The sequence below is a fragment of the Pelodiscus sinensis genome, chromosome 3, assembly GCF_049634645.1.
Source record: "Pelodiscus sinensis isolate JC-2024 chromosome 3, ASM4963464v1, whole genome shotgun sequence".
In the NCBI taxonomy this organism is placed as follows: domain Eukaryota; kingdom Metazoa; phylum Chordata; order Testudines; family Trionychidae; genus Pelodiscus; species Pelodiscus sinensis.
In genome coordinates this window covers 165695635-165707612 of record NC_134713.1, presented here as the reverse complement: position 1 = coordinate 165707612, position 11978 = coordinate 165695635, and the positions used below count along the sequence as shown (strand labels likewise).

General features: G+C 44.4%; 1 long non-coding RNA gene across 1 annotated transcript in view; it reads right to left on the bottom strand.

Annotated features, from left to right (window-relative positions):
• Nucleotides 1-3460: 3460 nt before the first annotated feature.
• Nucleotides 3461-11978, bottom strand: part of LOC142828042 (uncharacterized) — a 44671-nt gene continuing 36153 nt past the window's right edge. Inside the window, exon 3 of the long non-coding RNA XR_012902965.1 lies at nucleotides 3461-5176. This is a non-coding gene — a long non-coding RNA (uncharacterized LOC142828042). The remainder of the gene's footprint in view (nucleotides 5177-11978) is intronic.

Here is an 11978-nt window from a genome sequence, read left to right as displayed (position 1 = left end):
CTCTTTTGGCTCAAAAGCAAGATTCTTGGACAGTAGGAGGTACATGGATTAATACAGAAAACAAACAATTAGCAATGGCAAAAAAATGACTTTTTTTTCAGGAGAGGCCTAAAGTTATTGATATGTTAGAATTCACTCAGATTTGTTTCTCAGATGGATGAGAGTTTGCATAATAGTGAACCCAGGTGTAGTTTCAGAACTCCAGAGCTTTTGTCACTGACTTCAGTAGAAGCAGGAAGAGGCTTGGTGATAACAGAGACCATAATCTGCTCACCTTCTGCCAGATGTGAGATGGACTTAATTGACAGTCTCAAGGCACCATATCACCAAATCACTACTCCAATTAGCTCCACAGTAGCAGGCTATCTTATTTGAGTGGCCAGGGCTTTATAAACCAGGGAGTCAGAACTACATCAGACTAGCAGATATGATCTTTTCAGAGCAGGGTAGAGGCACATTGATAAGGCAGTGTGGAGAAAGCTGCACATAGGGTTGCCAGGTGTCTGGTTTTGAACCAAGACAGTCCAGTATTTGAGCCTTCTGTTCGGGAAACACATTGAGAAAATAGAAATGAGAAAATAGAAATGTCCAGTATTTTCTAAATAAGATGTAATGTAGATTGTGATGTAATGTCAAGTGTGTCTGGTATTTTTGTTGAAACCATCTGGCAACCTTAGCTGCATGGTTACTCTCCGTACCATAACTATTCTGTGACCAAACAGAGGATTTCAAGTTCAAGTATCATCAGCCCAGTATTTTTATTGAGCACTAAATTCCTCACATGCAAATGCATTAAGTTCAAAAGTACACAAAGTCATTTCATAGTTTCTGGGTATTCATATTGGAAAATGTCTGTATGTTGGCTTAGCTCTTTGACTATGAACAAAAATGGAGAATGGGTCTCCTATGGGTGTGTGTTGTCTCTAGTGCAAGCTCAAGTAGACATTCCAGAGCTAGCTTTGACCTAGCAAGCTCAGGCACTGATTGTAGTGAAGTAGTGAAGTTGCTTCAGTGCTTTCTGGCCATGTGAGTAATTAGCCAGCATCCCAAGTGGGCACTCTGGGTGGAAGCCCATGCTTCTGAGGTTTCATTGCTCTGGTACCCAAACAAGCTGGGTGAGGAGGCCATCCCATCCTCGACTGCTATGTAGACACACCTTATGTGGTGACCCCATTATTGAGCTTTCCTTATACATTTTCTGAAGTACCTAATGATGAACACATTAGATTTAACCTTCTTCTACTGGGACTGTCAGGCAAACTGATCTACTTACATTGAGGAGAGATTATCAAATTATCTAACTGTATTCTTTTAAGGGGCACCATCCAGCGCCTCTGAAGTCAATAGGCATCTTTCTGTTGATTTCATCTGAAATTGGGTCAGGCCCTAGAGCTGTAGAAGTCACATAACATAAGGTCACGTCATTTAATTCTGAGCTCTTTCTACAGCAATCTCAGGGTATGTCTACACTACAGAGTTTTGTCAGAAAAACAGCCGTTTTTCTGACAAAACCTGAGTTACATCCACACTGCAATTGCATTCTTCTGAAAGTAAATTGAAAGACCAGAGGGGTTTTTTTCTGGTGTTGGTACTTCTCTTTCTATGAGGAAGAAGCCTTTTTCCAAAAGAGCTCTTTCAGAAAAAGGTGTGTGAGGATGGGGAAGAGGAAGTACTTTTGAAAGAAGAGGAAAGAAGAAAAAGCACAGGTGCCTTGGTGACCACTCCGTCCTTAGTAATCACAACTTAAATGCGAGATAGCATCCATTCTGTGTGGATGCTATCTTTTGAAAAAGCAGATTGCTTTTTCGATGCATTTGGCAGTATGGACGCTCTCTTTCGGGTGAAGTTTTTTTTGAAGATCTCTTCTGGAAAAAGGTTATTCCAAAAGAAACCTGCAATCTAGACATAGCCACAGCTAAAGGAAAATACATGTATGTAGGGGGTCTACTTTGTTTTGCTCTCACAAGTGGGGGACACAAAGGGCCTTTTCATGAGGAGAGACACATACATTGACCCTCTTGTTTAAGTTACAGGCACACGGTATTCTCGCATAGTGCAATACTGCCAGATCAGGAGATACACGGACATCCTATAAGAGCAGGGGTGTCAGAAGCGAAGAGATTATTTTAAAAGTAGGAGGAATTGGCTAAAATGAGGCAGGCACCTCCGAGTAACTCTGACTTCATGAATTAGTCAGACAAAGTATTCCAAATATAAGCATATTAGGTCAGATTCCCACTAGTATGAATTGGAGTCACTCCACTCACTTGGATAGAGCTACACCAGTTTCTACCAGCTGAGGATCTGGCCACAAAGCTCCAAGAATTTTATGAACTGCTCTTCCACGACAATAAGTACCGAACCAGAACATAATCACAAAATAATCAGATGATTCCAGCTGTGCCACTGTAAGCTCTCTAGTGTAGACATAATCTTTGAAATAAAGTTGCTTTATAAAATTCAACCAGTTTGAAATCATCCAGTTTAATTGGATTGGGTACTGCCTGGCCCTCAGATGGCAGGTTCATGAAATCTTGGGAGTGTTTGTTGAACAACATCAAAATGAACTAACATGCATGAATTTTATATCATGTTAAAACATTGAAAAATAGCCATTGAATTACATTCAAATAAGTTAATACTAGAGCGGGTGAAAAGTGAAAATGATTTTTGTGAAAAATTTCAAAATTTCAAAGGTGGTTCAATTTCAAAGGTTGTGAAAATGACCCAATTCTCATTTTTTAAAAAAATTATAAACCAGGTTTTCAGCAAATGAAAAATAGTGACAATCTTTTCAATAGCATTTTCAATATTTTTTATTTCAGTAATTAAAAAATGATAAAAGGCAAGACACTTTTCATACAAAATAAAAAATGTCAATGATGTCAACAATTTTATGTGAAGAACTTTGCTTTAAGATTTTCAGTAAAAAAGGCTTCTTGTTAAAATGTTTCCACCAGCGCTAATCAATATACCTCTAGGAATGGAAATAACAAAACATGCTTAATATAGTGATGAATCCTCATCCAATTACTGTCTTGTTTCCTGGTGCTCCTTTGGAGCAGGGGCCATCTCCTTGTTCTGTGTTAATACAGCATAATAGGATCTAGTTCTATTGGGCCTCATAGATATTATTATTAATTATTATTATTATTATTTTATAATAATAATAATAATAATAATAACAACACAGCATAACAGAGGATTTGAAGATGTGTATTACAAATGATGTAGTGTATTTACTATGATTTACAAACGATAATTAAAGCAAATCATTTATTAAAGGTTGACATGAGTGTAAATGGTGGATTCTCTGTAACTTGGAGTCTTTAAATCAATGGTTTCCGACCTTTTTACTTCCAAGATCATTTTTTGAAATTAAGGGCTACACAGAATCTACCCTGCCCCTTCCTTGAAGCCCCACCCTGCTCAATCCATTCCCCTCCCTCTCTCTGTCGCTCGCTCTCCCCCACCCTCACTCACTTTCACCATACAGGGGTAGAGGATTAGGTTCAGGTTTGGTCTGGGGCCATGGGGTCAGTTTGGAAGAGGGCTCCAGGCTGAGCCTGGGGCAGGGGATTGGAGTTCAGGAGGGGCATAGAGTGCTGGCTCTGGGAGAGAGCTCAGGGCTGGGGCTTGGGGAGCAAGAAGTCATTTGGGGTGCAGAAGGGGGTATGAGTGCTGGCAATGGGCAGGGGGTGAGGGGCTGGTCTGCAGCATACCACCAGGAGATACTTAATACAGGCAGCCCCTAGTTGGTGGGCTCATCAAGGCTAAGGCAGGCTTCCTACCTGCCCCAGCCCCATGCCATTCCCAAAAGGGGCTAATGCACCTGTGACCCCTGAAGAGGGCAGGGGCATATGACTCTGCACGCTGCCCCTCTCTGCTGGTACCACCTTCTCAGTTCCCATTGGCTAAAGTTCCCTGTTCCCAGCCAATGGGAGCTGCAGGGGCAGTATTTGCAGGCAAGGGCCCTTCCAGGAGCAGTGAGGGTCCAGGAAAGACAGGGAGCAAATCTGCCTTAGTGACAACCCCCCTGTACTGCCAGAGACCATGATCCACCAATTGATTGTGATTCACCAGTTGGTGACCATTACTTTAACTCATGATTTGAGGGCTTCAGTAACTCACTCAGAGGTTAGGGGTCTATTGCAGGAGTGGAGGGTAAGGTTCTGTGGCCTGCAATGTGCAGGTCAGATTGCATGGTCCAGGTGGTCCCTTCTGACCTTGGAGTCTATAAGGAAAAGGGGCAACGTAGTCAACGATTGTTCAGCAATATTCTCTGTGCAGTTCAGTTGGACACATCACCCATGGAATAGGTCAACAGTCAGATTCAGATGGGAAATACATCACTTGTCTAAACTACAGCTCCAGAGCCAGAATGAGCCTTCCCTCCCCAAAGAGATAACAATCTACAGAGGACACCATTAAAATATTAGTTAAATCTGTCTCGATATTCACCCATTCTAAGCAGAGGTAAATTGCCACAAGCGACGCTGTTATTGTAGAGTGGTGAAGTGGAGTATATGTCCATGTTTTAATGACTCCACTGTAATATTTATACACCAGAGTGTAGTAAGAGCTGTGAGAAATTATATTTCAATGTCTTTTCTGATAGTCACCTGGTGAGATGTACTCAGCTGGAAGAACATTAACAAGTGCTTTGCACAATCACTCTTTTAACAGAGAAGCAGGGTGGCTGCCCATTTTGTATAACGCTAATCTCTTAAAACCAGATTCTTAGCTCATGTAAATCGTTGCACCTCCAGTGAAGTCAAGGGACTACTCATGTGCTTAGATTCAGGAACATGCTTAAGTACTTTGCTGTAGAAGGGGCTAAGTGTTGCAGACACAAAGTAGATCTCCAAACAATTACACATTTTCCCCAAATCGAGGAAAACCCAGGCATTTCAATAAATTATTTTCCTTCTGAGATCATACTCATGCCTCACACACATCAAACAACCACATCTCTACAGAGAAATGTATGAACTCTGGCACTTCTCAGGCTTGTGTTTCATTCCAGGCCTAAAGGGCAAATGGCAGCAAAATTCTGAGTCTTTCCAAATGCCCTCAAGGGGCTTGCTTACCTGTGTTCAAGCCTCTTGCAAACACTTCACTGCTGAGGGTGTTTTTTCTGGCTTCCATGTCAGGTGTCTAAATGAGCTTAGGTTACCTGCAGAGTTAAGTTAGAGTTTTGTAGTGTGCGGAAGGGAGATGAATAGTGTACATGTTGTGGTCATACTCCTGAAAACAAAAGGATTGCATTGTGACATGAAAAGTGATAGGAAGCACTGGTCTCAGGTTTCTGTAGTCATCATGAGCAGTTTAACAAGGCTCCATGCTTGCATGTCACATCTCCTGCCCTGCCCCTAGGACACAGTGCACATCTTTATTCCTTTTACACACTCTACAGCACTGCCTGTAATTATAAATATATGCTTACTGTCACTTCAAAGGCTTCACATGATAAGGGTGTTCCTTTTTTAGGGATTTTACATCCTTGGCATTCCTCTTTCAGAAACTCTGTACTAGAGTGTGATAGCCTCCTGGCTTAGCTCAAAGAGATTCCACTTAAACTCCAGAGAAATGGGGAGGGGGGGGGGGGGGCGGAGGGCGGGAAGTAATTTTCCTGTCACCTGTTGGATGTGGATTGACTTTCACAGCAACAAAGGAGGTTCTTCCTATTCATGATTGGCTTCCTTTGACCTTTCCAGATTGTTTTTATGGTAAGGAAGTCTAGGTCGGTGGACCTGCAGCATGTTAAAAGGTCAGTACAGTTCTTACTCTTGTACAACAAATAGCATAGCAAGGAGGATATATTTGTTCAATGTGTGGTGCACAGCAAGTCCAGCCACAGGAATTTATTCCTCTTGCAGCATCTTTTCAACAGATGGCAAAAAAAAAGTATCCAGCTGTCATTAATTAATTAATTATTATCATTATTTTATAGTAGCACCAAGGGGTCGTAGGTGAGCTCACAGCCCCATTATGCTAGATGCCATGCATATACTTACTAAGAGAGATTCCCTGCCACAAAAAGTACATAATTTAAATAAACAAGACAAAGGAAGTATTATCTCTATTTCACAAAGAGGGATCTGAGTTATGGAACACTGCAACACTATTTCAAAATAACTAGCGCTACTCCGAAATAACTTAGTCTGTGTGTACACAGCAGGAAGTTATTTCAAAATAGTGTCTAAATACTGTCAAGCTGGAGGACTTCTTACTCAGACTCCTGTAACCCTCATTGTACAAGGAGTAAGGGAGGTCAGAGGGAAGAGTGCTCTATTTTGAAATAAGTGATGTGTAGATGCTCCCTATTTCGAAACAAGCTACGCAATTCATGTAGCTCATTTTGCATAGCTTATTTCGAGTTAAGACCTGCAGTGTTACTCCATGGAGTTGTGGTTTTACTAAGATGTTTGTAAGAGGGAGGAGAAACATCAAGCAAAGATACCAACCAGCAGGCAAAATCCTTCTTGTCATATGGGTTGATTTATGAATGCTCTATACACAGAACATCTGTGTTTCATGAGCTTGTGAGAAATGTTTGCTCCATTCCTATTACTTCTTAAGTTCCCTCTAGTGTGTTGTGCATAGTCAGTGCAGATATTTCACTTATAAAAAACTGGCATAAATTCAGATTCTATGGCTTATAGGGATCATTCTGATCATCTAGCCCAGGGGTCTCCAAACTACGGCCCGGGGGCCGGATGCGGCCCGCGAGGCCCTCTCATCCGGCCCGTGGAGACCTTTTTGGATTCAAAGGCAGAAGAAGTGAGATTGTTTCAAAACCCATTTGAAGCAGATGTGGCCAGTTGCCCAGATGAACTGCAGCTGGAAGTCATTGAGTTGCAAGCAAATGACCTCCTTAGGGACAAGTTCAAAATAGGACTGGTGGGTTTTTACCAGTTTTTGCCCAAGGAAGACTTTCCTAATGTCAAAACTTTTGCATCAAGGTACCTTTCAATCTTTGGAACAACATACCTGCGTGAACAAACATTTTCAAGAATGAAATACGTGAAGAACAATTTGAGAACAAACTTGTCCGATGATAATGTCAGGTCACTGTTGATGTTAGGGACAACAAATCTAAAGCCAGAAATGTCTGCTATTTTGGCATCCAGGAAACAATTTCACCATTCACACTAATACAGGTGTTCATGTGTAGTGTATGAATGTGTTATTAAATAATAACTGAATAAAATAATATTAAATACATAATTAAAAACAACATCCATGTTTTGATTGTTTTTTATTTGGACCTCAAGTGTGTAGTCGGCCCCCGAACTGCTGTTTGATAGTTAATGCGGCCCTCGGGCTGAAAAGTTTGGAGACCCCTGATCTAGCCCATTGGTCCCCAACCTTTTGGGGCTGCCGGGCGCCCAGGACAGGGTTGGGCATGTGCCGTGCATCTGGGGGCAGCACCACACATGCGCCACATGCCCGGGGCAGGGACCGCACATGCACCGGGTGCCCAGGGCCCAGGGCGCAAGGATGGTTGGGGCCGGCCCTGGTCACTAGGTGGGTGCATATAAATGCCCTGGCGGGCGCCATTACACCCACAGGCACCGCGTTGGGGACCACTGATCTAGTCTGACCTGCATTACACATCATTTGACACTTTGTCCTTAGAGAAAAAGAAACAGTACCTCTGTAAAAAAGAAACTTTGTGGCATCTCAGGACACTTTGCTGTAGCTCCTTGGACCTCTCTTCTACTGACTGGTATTTCTATAGCAGCTGAACAGTGGTATCCATGAAAAATAATAGCTCCTAACAACCACTGATCCTGCTGCTTTTGAATCTACAATTCTACCTCCTAGAGGCTCATTTAGGGTACGTCTACACAGTAACATTATTTCAAAATAACTTAGTCTGCCTCTGCACAGCAGGCAGTTATTTTGAAATAGTGTTGAAATACTGACAAGCTGGAGAACTTCTTACTCAGATTCTGTAACCCTCACTGTACAAAGAGTAAGGGAAGTTGGAGAAAGTGCTCTATTTTGAAATAAGTACTGTGTAGACACTCTCAATTTCGAAAGAAGTTATTTCAAAATTAGCTACGCAATTGACATAGCTCAATTTGCGTAGCTTATGTCAAATTAAGCCCTATTGTGTAGATGTGCCCTTAGTGACAGAAGAGGAAGACTGGACAGTAATTACAATTTGAAAATTGTTGGAAATAAAAGAACTTTAGTTTATTTTTATTAGAGAGGACAACTCATACCATTGATAAGGCACTGGTGTGCTCATTGCAGCAGTCCAAGAACTATGATCAGCTTCACCAAAGAGCATGGCAAAAGATACAATAACATACTAGCCAAAACTCTTGGCTAATGTTAGTGCAGGAAAATTATGGAGAGGCTGGGGAGAAATAGTGGGCATTTAAGGTTGAGTTTCCTTTCTTTAGGATAGTCACACTATCTGTTGATCCCCACACCATTGGCAATGCTTGTTCTGTGCAGCAGTGAAAGTTAATGATAAACTATGGCTATGTCTAGACTGCACTGTTAAATCAGAAAAAGATACGCAATTTGCGGTACGCAAATTGCATATCTTTTTTCGATTTACTTTTGAAAGAGGCTCTTTTGAAATTTGGCACGTCTACACGGCACCAAATTGCAAAAGAAAGTGCTCTTTCAAGTCATCCCTTATTCCTCGTAGAATGAGGTTTACAGGGATGGTGAAAGAGCGCATCTGTTCTTTCGAAAAAAATTCAAAAAAGCAGACATGTTCCATGGACGCGGCGTTGCTTTTTTGGAATACTTCTGGTAAGAATTCAACTGTTGTCCGAAGTACTGTGTCCCCATTAGGGAGCCTACTGGTGACTTAGCGAGTGATGCACCATGGGTAGCTTTGCAGTCTGGGCTATGCTTCTGGTAGACCAAAACTGAGTAGTGAGTGGTTAGGGACTCATGTTACCAGCATCCCATAAGGTACTCCTCTAGTCCCTCCCCCCTCGTGTGAGATAAAGGGAATGCAGTGTGTTTGTGCCTTTTTGTGCCCTGGTTGCCAATGCAGATGCCAGTGCACTGTGAGCATAGATCCTGAATTGCAGCAAACCATCATCACGCTCATGGGTGCCATGGTACACCTCATGGCATGGTACTTGGAGAGAATATGCATGTTACACTGTCAGGAAGAGGATAAGGACAAAACTTGGCATGGCATGCAGGCACTGCTCAGGCAAGGCCTGGCACTCATTCTAGTGCACCCCCCAGTCCATCCTCTAAACACAGTGCAACACAGGATCTGGCATCATGAGACAAGCTCAGATTGATGGGAACCACATAGTGATGCGCACATGGGACTCTCAGCAGTAGCTGCAGAACTTCCAAATGAGCAAGACTTTCCCTTGCCCTGAGGCACCAGGATACACACACGAGACCCGCTCTGAGCATGTAGAAGTGCATAGCAATTACCCTATGGAAGCTTGCCACGCTGGACAGCTACCGCTCACTTAGGAATCAGTTTGCAGTGGGGAAATCTACCCTTCAGGCTGTTGTTAAAGAAGTAGCCAAGGCCATCAATAACATCCTGCTCTAGAGGGTTTGGAGGCAGGCAGGCTGGTAAAATGCCAGCCTGGCCAGGAGCCTGTAGCTGGTGGAGTGGGGGAGCAGGGAGCAGGAGAGGGTGGCTTCCTGTTGTGTCTGGCACACACTAGGTCTGGCATACATGGCTTCCTGGGACAGTGCTACTCTCCTAGGCAGGACAGGAGCCTGCAGGTGGGAGGGGGTTATGGGGTGAGGCAGCTCCCCACTGTGTCTGGCACATGTGGCAGAGAGAGTGTTAATAGATTCCCCTACTCCTTCATGCCATACAAGATATCAGTCTTCTCCAAATCACACAGAGTAATCGGGAGGGGATCACTGACTGAATGTGGCCCTAAACCTGGGTCGTATGCTGCACTGCTTTGTGTTCCCATGACACCAGCCCACTTACTGGTGGCTTGACATGGGAAGGTGTTCTACTGCAGAGGATGGCATAAGACTGACCCCCCCAAAAAAACCTTGTGAGAAGGTTCCTCTGTGGGAGTTTCATGGAGCTGTGCAGACAAAACTCCTGCTCCATTTGCAGACACTTGAACAAGCTGTTCCATGCCTCCCAGTGCCGTGTGACAGAGAGAAACTGCACTACACCTCATATTCCATTGCCTGAACCCACCTGTAGATAGAAAGTGTTTGTGAACTCACCAGAAGTGCCTTCCCTGATATTAACACTAGACTGGGAGATATCCTGGGAGAGGGGGACCCGCTCCAGTTTCATGATGAAATCCTGGCTCTTGGGGATTAATGACTTGCTACTCTCCTCCTCCTCTGTCACCGGGCTGTCCTCCATGCTGATGTCTTGGCTGGACTCCACTATGAAGCTAGGGGAGCTGGCCAGTCACCCACCCCAGAATGGTGTTGAGCTGCTCATAGCAGTGGCACAGATGAGGTGCTGCACCAATGCATCCACTCACTTACTTCACCTTATGATCTTTACACAACACTGCTGAGCATCCCTGGAATACCCTTTAACTGCCAGGCATCTTGTGATCTTGCCATATATTTTGGCATTCCTCTTGCTGGTTCAGAGCTCAGAGAGGATAGTTTCATCTTCCGATGCCTTGATGAGGTCCAAGATCTCCTGGACAGTCCATGCTGGCACCACTGGGAACTGGCACCAATGGGAGAAGAAATATTCTAAGTGGTCACAGTGTCTGGTGGGAATGTTCTAACTCATCTCCATGGGTATGTCTACACTACAAAGTTAATTCGAACTAACAGACGTTATTTCGAATTAACTTTCATAGGCGCTACACTAGCGCTCCGCTATTTCGAACTTAATTCGAACTAGTGGAGCGCTTAATTCGAACTAGGTAAACCTCATTCCACGAGGACTAACGCCTAGTTCGAATTAAGCAGTTCGAATTAAGGGCTGTGTAGCCACTTAATTCGAACTAGTGGGAGGCTAGCCCTCCCCAGCTTTCCCTGGTGGCCACTCTGGCCAACACCAGGGAAACTCTTCTGCCCCCCTCCCGGCCCCGGACTCTATAAAGGGGCACGGGCTGGCTACACTGCTTGTGCCAGGTGCAAGTCTGCCAGCACCCAGCCAGCAGACCCTGCACCTGGCACGGCTTGAGCCAGCCACCTGCTGCCACCCAGCCTTCCGCCTCTTCCCGGGACCAGGCTGGCGGCTCCCGGGAGCCTGCACAGGTCCGCAAGAGGTGGGCGCCCACCTGGTCTAGTGCGGAGATCGTGGACCTCATCCACGACCTCCGCACTAGACACAGGAAAGTGGCCGTATAGGGCAGGAGAGCTGCCAGCCTGGCCACCCAGGAGCTGGTTTGCATGAAAATCAAGGTGGTCCAGTGACACCCCAGACCCTGAGCCCTGAGCTTAGAATGGCCGTACTGGGTCAGACCAAAGGTCCATCTAGCCCAATAGCCTGTCTGCCGACAGTGGCCAACACTAGGGACCCTGGAGGGGATGGACCGAAACAATGACCAAGCCATTTGTCTCGTGCCATCCATCTCCAGCCTTCCACAAACACCATTTCTACCCCCTGGGTAATACCACTCCATGGACCCAACCTCCATGACTTGATTCACTTCCCTTTAAACTCTGTTCTAGTTCTAGCCTTCACAGCCTCCTGCAGCAAGGAGTTCCACAGGTTGACTATTTGCTTTGTGAAGAAGAACTTTCTGATATTAGTTTGAAGCCTGCTACCCATTCATTTCATTTGGTGTCCTCTAGTCCTTCTATTATGGGAACTAATGAAGAACTTTTCTTTATGCACCCTCTCCACACCACTCGTGCTTTTATAGACCTCTATCATATCCCCCCACAGTCTCCTCTTTTCTAAGCTGAGAAGTCCCAGTCTCTTTAGCCTCTCTTCATATGGGACCTCTTCCAAACCCCTAATCATTTTAGTTGCCCTCCCCTCTCCCAGCCTCTCTCTTCCCCTCCCCCAGTTTTGTTCAATAAAG